A 9,990-nucleotide genomic window follows, 5' to 3' on the forward strand; every position below is an offset into this window, starting at 1 on the left:
TAGCTTCTCCCCTTAATAAGATTCAAGATTCTTAGTGTTCTGATGAACCTGGAAGAGGCAGTTGAGGCAGGTTTGTGCATGGTTTTATTTTGTGTGTCCCACAGAAAGAGTCTTGGCATTGGCCAGCCACAGGCAGCCTGCTGTGGATGGTGCTGGCAGCCTGCCATCCCCCCAGGCTGGCTGCTCATAGGAAACTCAGGAGGACCAGGGGCAGACATTTCATTTCCTGTCTGAGCTCCACCACCGTCTGCCATGATGTGTCTTTTGGTTCGTGGCTGCTGGGCTAAGGTGCCTCATCTGGACATGGCAGAGCAACTGCAGGATCTGGTGACTTGGTGGGGCCAAGGGGATACTGAGCCCTTCTTTGGGTTGGGAAGCATGTCCCTGTGCACAGTTGTACCCACGTTCTGCAGGAACTGCCAGAGGGTCAGATGCTCTTTGTTGCCAGAGGAAGAGAGAAAAGCCTCTGCACATCTTGGTTTCATGGCAGCTAAGACAGGGGTAAAAGACATTCGCTCCATGTCTCTAAGGAGCTCTGATTAAGTTTAGAGTAGAGCAATCCTTCCTGGTCAAATGTCTCATAGGTCTTTTTGCCTGTGAAGTTCTGAGCTCCCCTGCAATTGCTTACGGCAATTCACAAGCCAGGCAGGGAGCTATTTGCTGTGGCTTTGCACATGCTGTGCTGTCAGGTACCGCAAGGGGATCCTGTGCTTGGGGCTTGGCAGAGAAGCAAAGAGGGGCAATGATTTCCGTCTGTTGTGGTTTTAGGTTACAGATGGCTTCGTAGTGCAAATGAGTTTTGCTGCTGGGCGTTGTGCTGGCCCTGCACTTCCCTTTACAGATCCCCAGCCCTTTGAGCAAGAAGTGGAGGGGAAAAAGGGCTGTTTGCCCTTTACAGATGAGGTAAACTAAGGCATGAAGTGGAGTGAGAACTGGACAGAGCAGCAGAGTAGTACTGTTTTTCCTGACTCCAATGCAGTTGTTGACAGGGCTGAGGTATGCAGCATGGTGAGGGCACCCAAGTGCACTCGCCACTCTCAGCACCATGATGGCATTCAAGGTGCAGATGAGAGTGGCCTGTGGCTGGGGGCTGAGGCTAGGTGGTCAAGCCCTGACTTCTGCCTCACTGCATGATCCAGGCAGGCTTCTGCCTTGAGGCACCTCACCAGGGTTTGGATGTGGTGAGGCCCTGGCTCATTGGCACCATGCCAGTCACAGGAGGGGAACTCTGGGCTCGGGCTCTGTGTTGTGTTGGCATCCATGCTTGCCTGTGTGTCTCAGTGGGGGGAACACTGAGTGTCACTTTCCCATGTGTAGCAGCCCCAGGTGTGGAGGAGCAGCTAATTGCAGTGCTCTGTAAAAAGAAAGAAAGAAGATAAAAGTGACTTCTGTAAAGAACATAATCTCCTGTGGAAGAAATTGCTGCACTGTTCCACCCACACCATGAACAAATGGCCTATGTGCACTGACTAATCCCCTTCTTTCCAGTAATCGCTGAAGAGGACTGTCTGAGCCTGCTGCTGGGGGCAACCCCCTGGCATTTCCACTGCTGGGCAGGCCAAGGGCTGTCCTGCCCATCTGATCCCTGTGTCAGGCTGCCAGGGCACAACAGCCATCCTAAAGGAGCCAAGGGAGACTTCAAGGGGCCTCAAGGTTTGGAGGATTTTAGCTCTTGGTAACTGTGGCCCTTAACTGCATCCAGGAACCCTTGTGCCAGCTGGTCATGCATGGGCCCAGCACCACTCACAGCCCCATTGATGCTTCCCCCTCTGTCTGCCCCCCACTGAGCCAGCATGTCCTTGCAGTCCAGTGAGCTGCAGCTACAGAGCCCTCCCGGGTCGTCTGCAAAGGGGAGGGTGTCATTGTTCATGCACCCGCACTGCAGTGACAGGCTTCTGAGCGTCTGTGTGCAGTGATGGGGCAATATTCTGTGACGGTGGGGAGGTACCTGTCTCAGGTACTGTGTTAAGCGGTAGCTGACTTATTTGAGAAACTGGAAAAGTGTGGAGGAGAACTGGAATATGGGACAGCTTCTGTAGAGGGAGAGGTTAAACAGAGCTTCAAGGAAGTGTCTGATGACCTTTAAAGCTTTTGTCCAGCCAGCACACAATTTATATGTGGAACAGTTTGTCCCAAGGTGTTGTAAAGACCAGAAATATGAAAAGAGATTTAAAAGAGAATTTGGCAAATACAATGATATATCTGCCACCTTTGGCTCAGGAAACTCTCAAAATCTGGCTGGCTGTCCAGGGAGAATATAACATCCAGCTAATTCCCATGCTGTGGGCCCAGGTGGAGAGGAGTCTCTGGCATCTGCAGGCTGCAGGTCAGTGATCCATCACTACTAGCTGTGCTTGTGGGAGCTGATGGAAAAGGAGGGCTGGTTCTTGAAGCTAGCTTGTCACTTGACATCCACTGTGGACTAAGCCTCTTCTAGGTGTGTCACTCCCACACTACTGTCTCTCTTTCCTGTCTGCATCTCTTGCTTCTTAATCATCTCTTGATATCCTTCACCCCAGCCTGCTTCTCCTGTGTAAAGCATCTGGAAATGTGGTGCTGAGATCAGGAACTGACTCTTGGTGAAAGGACTTATGCCTGAAATGTGGGACCCAGCACTGAGTTGCTGGAGGAGAGTAAGGGTAGTAGATGGTTTCCCGTCTGGAAAGATGGAGCTGCTTGGTTGAGCTTCAGAAAGCAACAGACAGCTGCCCTGTCCCTGTGAACATGTGCTGGGGGGTCAGCTCACGCTGCCCATGCTCCTTGCCCTGGGCCCTGCAGCAATCATAGCGATGGTGGGAAGGGGACAGAGATGTGTTCCTTTTTCTGCCCTTTGCTGCTTGGCAAGCTCAGCAGCACAGCCTTGGATAACTTGGGCTGAGCTTCAGCTCTTCACCTCGCTCTGTGGCAGTGCATTCATCACAGGCATGTGGGCCCAGGTAGGTCACACAACAAAGGGGCAGCCCCCAGCAGGGTTCCTTGAGCTCCTTGCCTCAGTAGATCCATTTTTGTGGCTTGAGAATGAGCACTCAGTGTGGACAGTCCTGAAGCCCAACCACACATGTATATGGTGGTGTGCATGGTGTTTGAAAGCACATGGCAGATGACAGATAAGAGTTAGTGTTGCTCTGCTCATTGCAACACAATTTGTCTGCCTTGTACCAAATGAAGCACTAAGTTGCAAGGAGTTGCTTCTTGATGAGGACACAGTGTACCAGAAAATAAGGTGCATGACTTGGTAATGATATGATGATAGAGTTTTGGCTCATACAAGCAGTAATAAGAGACAGAAGCAGGATTCAAGGAGCCAAATGTTACATGAGAGAACTGGAGAGAGAGAAAGATGTGAGAAGAAGATAGGGAAGATTAGATCTAGGCTATGACAGGATAGTTGCCTAGGATAGGTTAGATTTAGTGATCTGTCCATCCTTGGGGGAGGATGGGTGGGCTGAAGATGGCCATTTCCTCTACCTTCTGCCAGGTAGAGGGATCCTGCCTTTGGCTACTCTGTCACCCTTGCTGGAAGGTGACAGTGTTTATTCGCCCCTCTTACCTGAAGTCTGCTCTCCATTAGCAAGAGGGGATCAGCTCCCACCCGTGCCAAGCTGTTTTCATCTTTGCACTGGGTTTTTTTTTCTTAATAGGATAAAGCATTTTGACATGCAGCCACTGACTGTGTGAGCAGGCTGCTGAAGAGAACGGCATGCGCGGGGAGAAGCAGGCTAACAATACAGGGAGCTGCACTCTCCGTTACTGGGGGATGCTGCATGCAAATGCATAATATGCATAATTTACTGAGTCATTAATATTAATGATCAACCTAGCCTAACCCCTTGTAGAAATAATTAGCAACAAAACTGCTCCTGCAGCCTCATAGATGTCTCGTTTTCCAAAGACAGCAGCGGGGCTTTCTTCCTGCTTCTGTCTTGCTGCTGTAGCACTGATTCCTAGCTCTTCCCCTAGGAAGAGGAATTAGAAAGAGCAAAGCAGTCTTTAAAAGCTTCTTGCTGCTCTCCAGGGCCCTATAGGATCTTGTCCCATACTTCTGAAGATCAGCACAGCCTCAGGACTCCTTGGCTTGCCTTTCCTCCCTGAAATGGGGTAGCTGCTCACATAAATGGCTTTGTGGTTGTCTAGGATTCCACCCTCCCCCCGCCCCCATCTTGGTCCAACTCATCTTGATATCTCTTTCCCACCCTGCCATGTGGCAGCTGTGTATATTCTTATAGTCACTGGTGAAATTGTCTTGGCTGGCACTATACAGGGCATGAATCAATGCAGTGTCACTGTGAGTAGATTGACTTCTCACGTATGAACCTCCATTCCCATGTTCAGCTCCATTCAGGCCCTCAATTCATGGGTTTCTGCCATGAATCCACCCCAAAGGAGCTGGCTGCAAGGAAGTGGAGCCCAGGTCTGTCTCCAGGAGCTCGTGGCTGTGCCATTGAGGGGAGTAGGCTGTTTTGGAAATTGCTTCAAATTGTGGCTGTTTCTGCAGGCAAAAGCTACTGCGAACTTCTCTGAGAGCATCTGTAGGGAGTCTGGTCCACAAAATGACCATAGCCTGCTGGGCCGACTTCCCTACTTCCTTCGCTTGCCAAGCAGCACCCTTGTGTTTTGTGAAAATTCCTCCAGTTCTGTTTTTTGTGGGTGCTACCTGGCAGCTCCCCCATCCCCAATGCTGTGGGCTGCTGGCAGCCTGGAAGATTTAGGCTGTGACACTGCCAAAGTTTAGGAGAGATGGGCAGTGTGGAAGATGGGTTTGAGGAAAACTGCCGGCAAGGACAATGCGCCAAACTTCTTTTTTGCTTGGTACTCCTTCATTCACCTTCAATGTCCTTTCCTCTCTGCAAACCACTGGGAGGCAGATGCAGCTTGGTATCTTTCTTCAGAGACTCTCGAATTTCATAATCTTGAGCAAGCCTTCTAGTTTTGGGGTTGGGGTGCAGAAAATGCCTTCTTTAATGACTGCACTTAAGCAATCTCTCTTCCCAGAAAACGGGAGGCTGGATGAAGAGCATCAACCCATAATGCAGCCTTTCTTTCTTCTGCTAATGCTTGCTCACTATCAAGGAGGGAAACATAGGCTCTCAGTTCCTGCCAAGTGATGTGCTGTCATTAAAGCTCCAAAGCAGGCAAATGCTTAAGAATGTCTTTGAAGTGCTTTCCAGAGCCTGGAGTGAAGACTCACAGCTGCAGTGCAAGGCTGAGCATGGCCAGATGGCTTGGAGGAGATCTCCCTCCCTAAGTTCTGAGCCAGCAGCTGAGACAGCCTGGACGGCTCCTCTCCAGGCCCTTTATGGCCATGGCCAAAAGTCAGCCCATTCCCCAAGGCTTTCACTGCTCACAGAGATCGGAGAAATTCCAAGAGGGCTCTTGGGAAATGAGCAGGGAGGTAACTCTGTATTTCAATCTGGCTTATGCTTCCCTTGCTAAGATAACCATTCATTTGGGGTTTCTCCATTTGCCTCTTGACTTTTTGAATGATAATAGGGGCACATTTGGACTGTGATGGTCTGCCTTTGTGTTCTCGCAAAGAAACTTTACTTTTCTTTGAAAAATGAGGGCTACCACATGCCCCCAGGAACAGGGCGTCTATGAGACATGCTGTAGTCCCAGTTCAGATCCCTGGTACCTGGTGGTGTTTGCAACTCCCTCAGTATCTGAGACACTGTGCGAGGCTGGCAGAGTTATACAGGACCTCATGGGGAGCTGTGGCCACTGGAGACCTGGCAAGGTATGCTGAAGTGTCAGATAGCTGAGACCAGCCTTTGCTGAGGCTAATCAAGGGCCCTGTTTCAGAGCCGTGGGGCTGGCATTCAAATGCTCTTGATTTTCTCTGCCCAATTCTGCCCCTTTCAGCACAGCCTTGCTGCCTTTCTCCCTGCCCCTCCAAGCTCCTGTTCCTCACAAATGCCCTCACTGCGACAGAGCAGGTCAGGAGAGGAGGGAGAGCAGCGACAGGGGTGGCACAGGGAGACTGCTGCTGAGCTTTGGGGCATTGCCTTGCTGCCTAACGGCTGTGTTGCATTGCTCATCTCTCCTCCTCCCTGCTGCTGCCCTCATTTGGCTGCTTTTTGTAGATGAAAAGTGGCCTTTGAAATATAGGACAAGGTCACCCTTCCGTCTCTACACATAAGCTGCAGCACATGAGGCTGTGCTGTGGTGCATGGTAACAACAGCTTTGCAGAGGCACCCCCTGCAGGTGCTGAGGGCTACCCCATGGGGAGGCAGTGCCAGCAGTAACATGTGCTCCTCAGATGGATCTGGGCAGGGGCGAGGGTGTGAGTTGGTGCTGCTGGAGTGCCCTGCTCCAAAAGCCATCCTAGTACCCAGGCAGGAAGGCACAGGGCAGAGGATGTCTGGGCTGGTGGCCAGGGCTGGCATCCAGCTGTGCCACCAATGCCCTGGAGCAGGCCACTTTGTGTTGCATCTCTTATACCCTCTCTCCTCTCCTTCCACCGTACTGCTGGCTCTCTCTTCATGCCCTGCCAAAGCCCTGATGTCCACTTTGTGGTGGAAATGCCCAGTCCCACCTGGGTGTCTCCAGGGCAATGGGACTTGGGTGGCTCGGTTTGCAGTCACTCATAGCCCAGCATGAGCCACTACAGGGCAAAGTCTGTTTCCACATGAGCAGGAAATGGTGCTCTTGCTTACCACCAGACCCTGGCTGGCCTGTTCCTTCTGGCACCGCCAGTGCTAGTAACAACTTTATTCCTGCCTCCACCATGTGAGTTGGTGAGGGAACAGGCATGCCAAGAATCCAGCAGGTGACTGCAGAGCTAATGTCTTGCAGACACTGAGATGTGACCAGTGTCAGGTGGGCACTTTTGCAAGTGTTCTTGAAAGTGCCAGAGTGGGACTCAAGGGTGCTGTCTTGAAGGTCCCATCAGTTTCAGGCTGGTCTGTGTCCACTTTATGGCATCTTTCTGCTCCTTTCATTGCTACTAGATGTTGTCTTCTGAGCGCCCAAGCCCTCTGTAGGCTGGATTGTCAGCACTTCAGCCTGCTTGAGCCAAGGCAATGTGTGCAAATGTGGGAAAAGTCCAAGTCTGAATGTCATCTTCCCTCCCTCCAAGCATAAAGGTATTGAATATAAACAGACTTGTCATCTGAAGGGGAAACAAGGGTCCCAGAAACAAATGCTGAGCAGTGGCAATCCTTTTTGATGAGAAGTTTCCTTATGACTGTCCCTTATGGTTTTCCAGGTGGATGCCAGCACTCCCATAGTGGTTTTGGTTAATGGAGAAAGATAATCCTGATGTCCTGGCTAATGTTGTCTTTCTGTGCAGTGCCCAGGGCTGTCCAAACTGCTGATGACTGTTCTGTTTCTCTCTGCTGCTGTGTGCTGCCAGGATCTAGCTTTCTGACTAGAGTGCCTGGATGCCCTCTGGAGAGAGCAAAGTACTGCCTCAAACCTGGGGACTACCCTGTTCTCAGCAGTGCTGCAGCATGCAGGTGGGGCTGGTTGAGCCAGAGGTGGAGGAACAGCTGGCCAAAAGGCAGCACTGGCCTAGGTGTTGAGCACACTTGTCCAAGAAACTTTTGACTGCATGCTTTCTACCTGCAGGCCTTCCAGTGCAGTCTCGTGGCAAAAAGATGCTATTACTGAAGAGAGGCAGCAGGTAGTCAGCCCAAAACAACAAGATGGTGCTGTGCCTCTGAATGTAGGACAGGGTGGACCTGTAGCTCCCACTGGTCTTGAATTGTGTAGTGTCTAAAGGCCTCTTTTCAGCTTTCAGAATAGAAGTGCAAGGCTCAGACTGATGCTGCCAGCTCCTACTCCTGGAGAGGACCGGCTCAGTGGATCCACTGGATCACAAAAGCTGAGTGGGTCCACAGTCAAACCTGTGGTGGGAGTGCTGGGTGCATGATGGAGCTGCCAAAGGGATGAGCTTGGCCCCCCTGGAGTCAAAGGACTATTCTTGTCACAGAGGCATGGAATACTATGGTTTTCCTGTCTTGGTATTTCCAACCTGATTTCCAAGAGATGGAATTGCCAGTGCAGCAGACCCAGTGCCATCCTGCTTTCACATCCCAGAGCTACTCCAGGGAAAAGGGAAGGTGGGATTAAGCACTGCTGGCTCTGATGAGTACTGTCTGTGTTGATAGCAGTGTATACCTCCTGTGTGGGCAGACTCTTCTCTGCACATGCAGTTCAGATCTGCCATAACAAAAGTACTGGCTCTACACATACAACATGGATGTCCGTATTATGGACCTGGTCCTCTGAGTCTTACCAGGTGAAGCATCCAAATGGCTGATCTTTCTTCAGCTGGGTCCTTCTATTTCTGTTTCTGGCTGGAAGTGGGAGATGCGCCCTCAGAGAAAGGTCTACTCCTTTTGGACAACAGGATGTCTAGGTATTCCTTTGCCTTGTGCATTTCTTAAGGATGCCTTTTGGTCCTGCAGCCCAGAGGCACTTACTATGCTTGTCTTTCAAAGTCCAGGCCCACCTTTCTTCTTTTCTGGCTGCCTGAAGAGGCCCAAAGTTCTGTGACTCCTTCATCCCACCATCACCTCCTGCTCTCCAAGGCCTCTATGATTACTGCTGTGGGGGGGGGGGGAGGGGCTGGCATTTGCCAGGATAAGGCTGGTCTGGAGCCCCATGGTAGTTCTGTGATGCTAGTACCCCCCCACCACTTGCACAATGCTTTTTTGGCCTTATCTTCTAGCAGACCTTTGATTTGCTGAGCTCTGTCCCAGGACTCTGGGGTTATAGAAGAGGTGGGAGAGAGGCACTTGGAGAAGAGAAACCTTTTGGGTGTGCTGTTAATCCCCGAGCAGCCAGTGGCAAATGGCCCAAGTGGCAGGCAGTACAGACATGGACCGTCTCCCCAGGAAGGTGTTTTGCTTTTTCAGTACTCCTCCAGAGGCTGCTTTGCACTTGCACTGCTAAACCCCAACAAAGAAGAGCTAGCGCAGCTAGGGACAATGTCTGTGCTGTCAACACATTCCCAATTGAACTGGAGAGCTTTGGGAAGTTCCCAGGAGTGGGTGCCAACTCAAGTATAAGTTTTGCCAAGTGGCAGACATGGAAGATGAGTTGCAACCCAGCAAGAATTAATGTAGCACTTATTTCAATGACTGCCAATAAGCAAACAACTCAGGACTTGTGTGTCATGGCAACCCTGCAGCTGATCCTTGACTCCACATTTCAAGAGAGAAGGTGAGGAGAGGGAGCCCTAGCTTCCACCCCTTCTTCCAAGGAGGCACTGGGTCATACTCTCCTGTAATAGGCAGGAGTTATATAAAGGATCCCTCCTGCAAATCTCACTCCCCCTGCAATGAAAAGATAGCAGCACATGACCAGGCTTCTCTGCAATCCAGCTCTTCAGATGCCAGGAAAAATTGGTTCCACATTGTAGGGTAGTTGCAGTTATGGTAGGCAGTCCAGTGCCAATCTCTCCAAGGACATCTGCCCTCTGGACCCTATGAACTTTCAGTGACCCTTTCCCATAGCCTGTCTCTGGCCTTGACACTCTTTTAAGTCTCCTGCCTTGCTGGTCTGCTCCACTGCTGAGGGCACTGGGCAAAAATCCTGGGCTATAAAACAAATGTTTTCCCCTGGAGTGTCTCTGAGAGTGGTTTAGCATTTCAAGTGCAGAGATAAGCTCTCCTTCTGGGCATACAAAATGAAGAGTGAGACCCACTGAGCACAGTGCGATAACCATTGCCCAAGGCCTGAGACAGGAGCCTCGAAGCTGGGAGAAATGGCAAAGAGCCTGGACAAATGGGGAGGAGCGTCTCTTGCAGCTGGTTGCTCCTTTTGTGCCCTCCAATCTCTGTCTCTCTCTCCCTGCTTGTAGAAAGCTCCTGAAAAGGCATAATTACCATCTTTTTGTTTTCCCAACCTGCACTTTAAGTAAAGAACAGCTAAATAAATATTTTTGGTGCAGCAGCAGTTTTCAGCAAGGCAGCAATGTGAATCTCTAGGAATTGCCATGGGGTGGAGCAGGGATGTATGGAGGGCAAGAAGGCATCCTGGAGCCC

This window comes from Apteryx rowi, unplaced genomic scaffold (genome assembly GCF_003343035.1).
Source record: "Apteryx rowi isolate R43461 unplaced genomic scaffold, aptRow1 scaffold_318, whole genome shotgun sequence".
NCBI classification, from domain to species: Eukaryota; Metazoa; Chordata; class Aves; order Apterygiformes; family Apterygidae; genus Apteryx; species Apteryx rowi.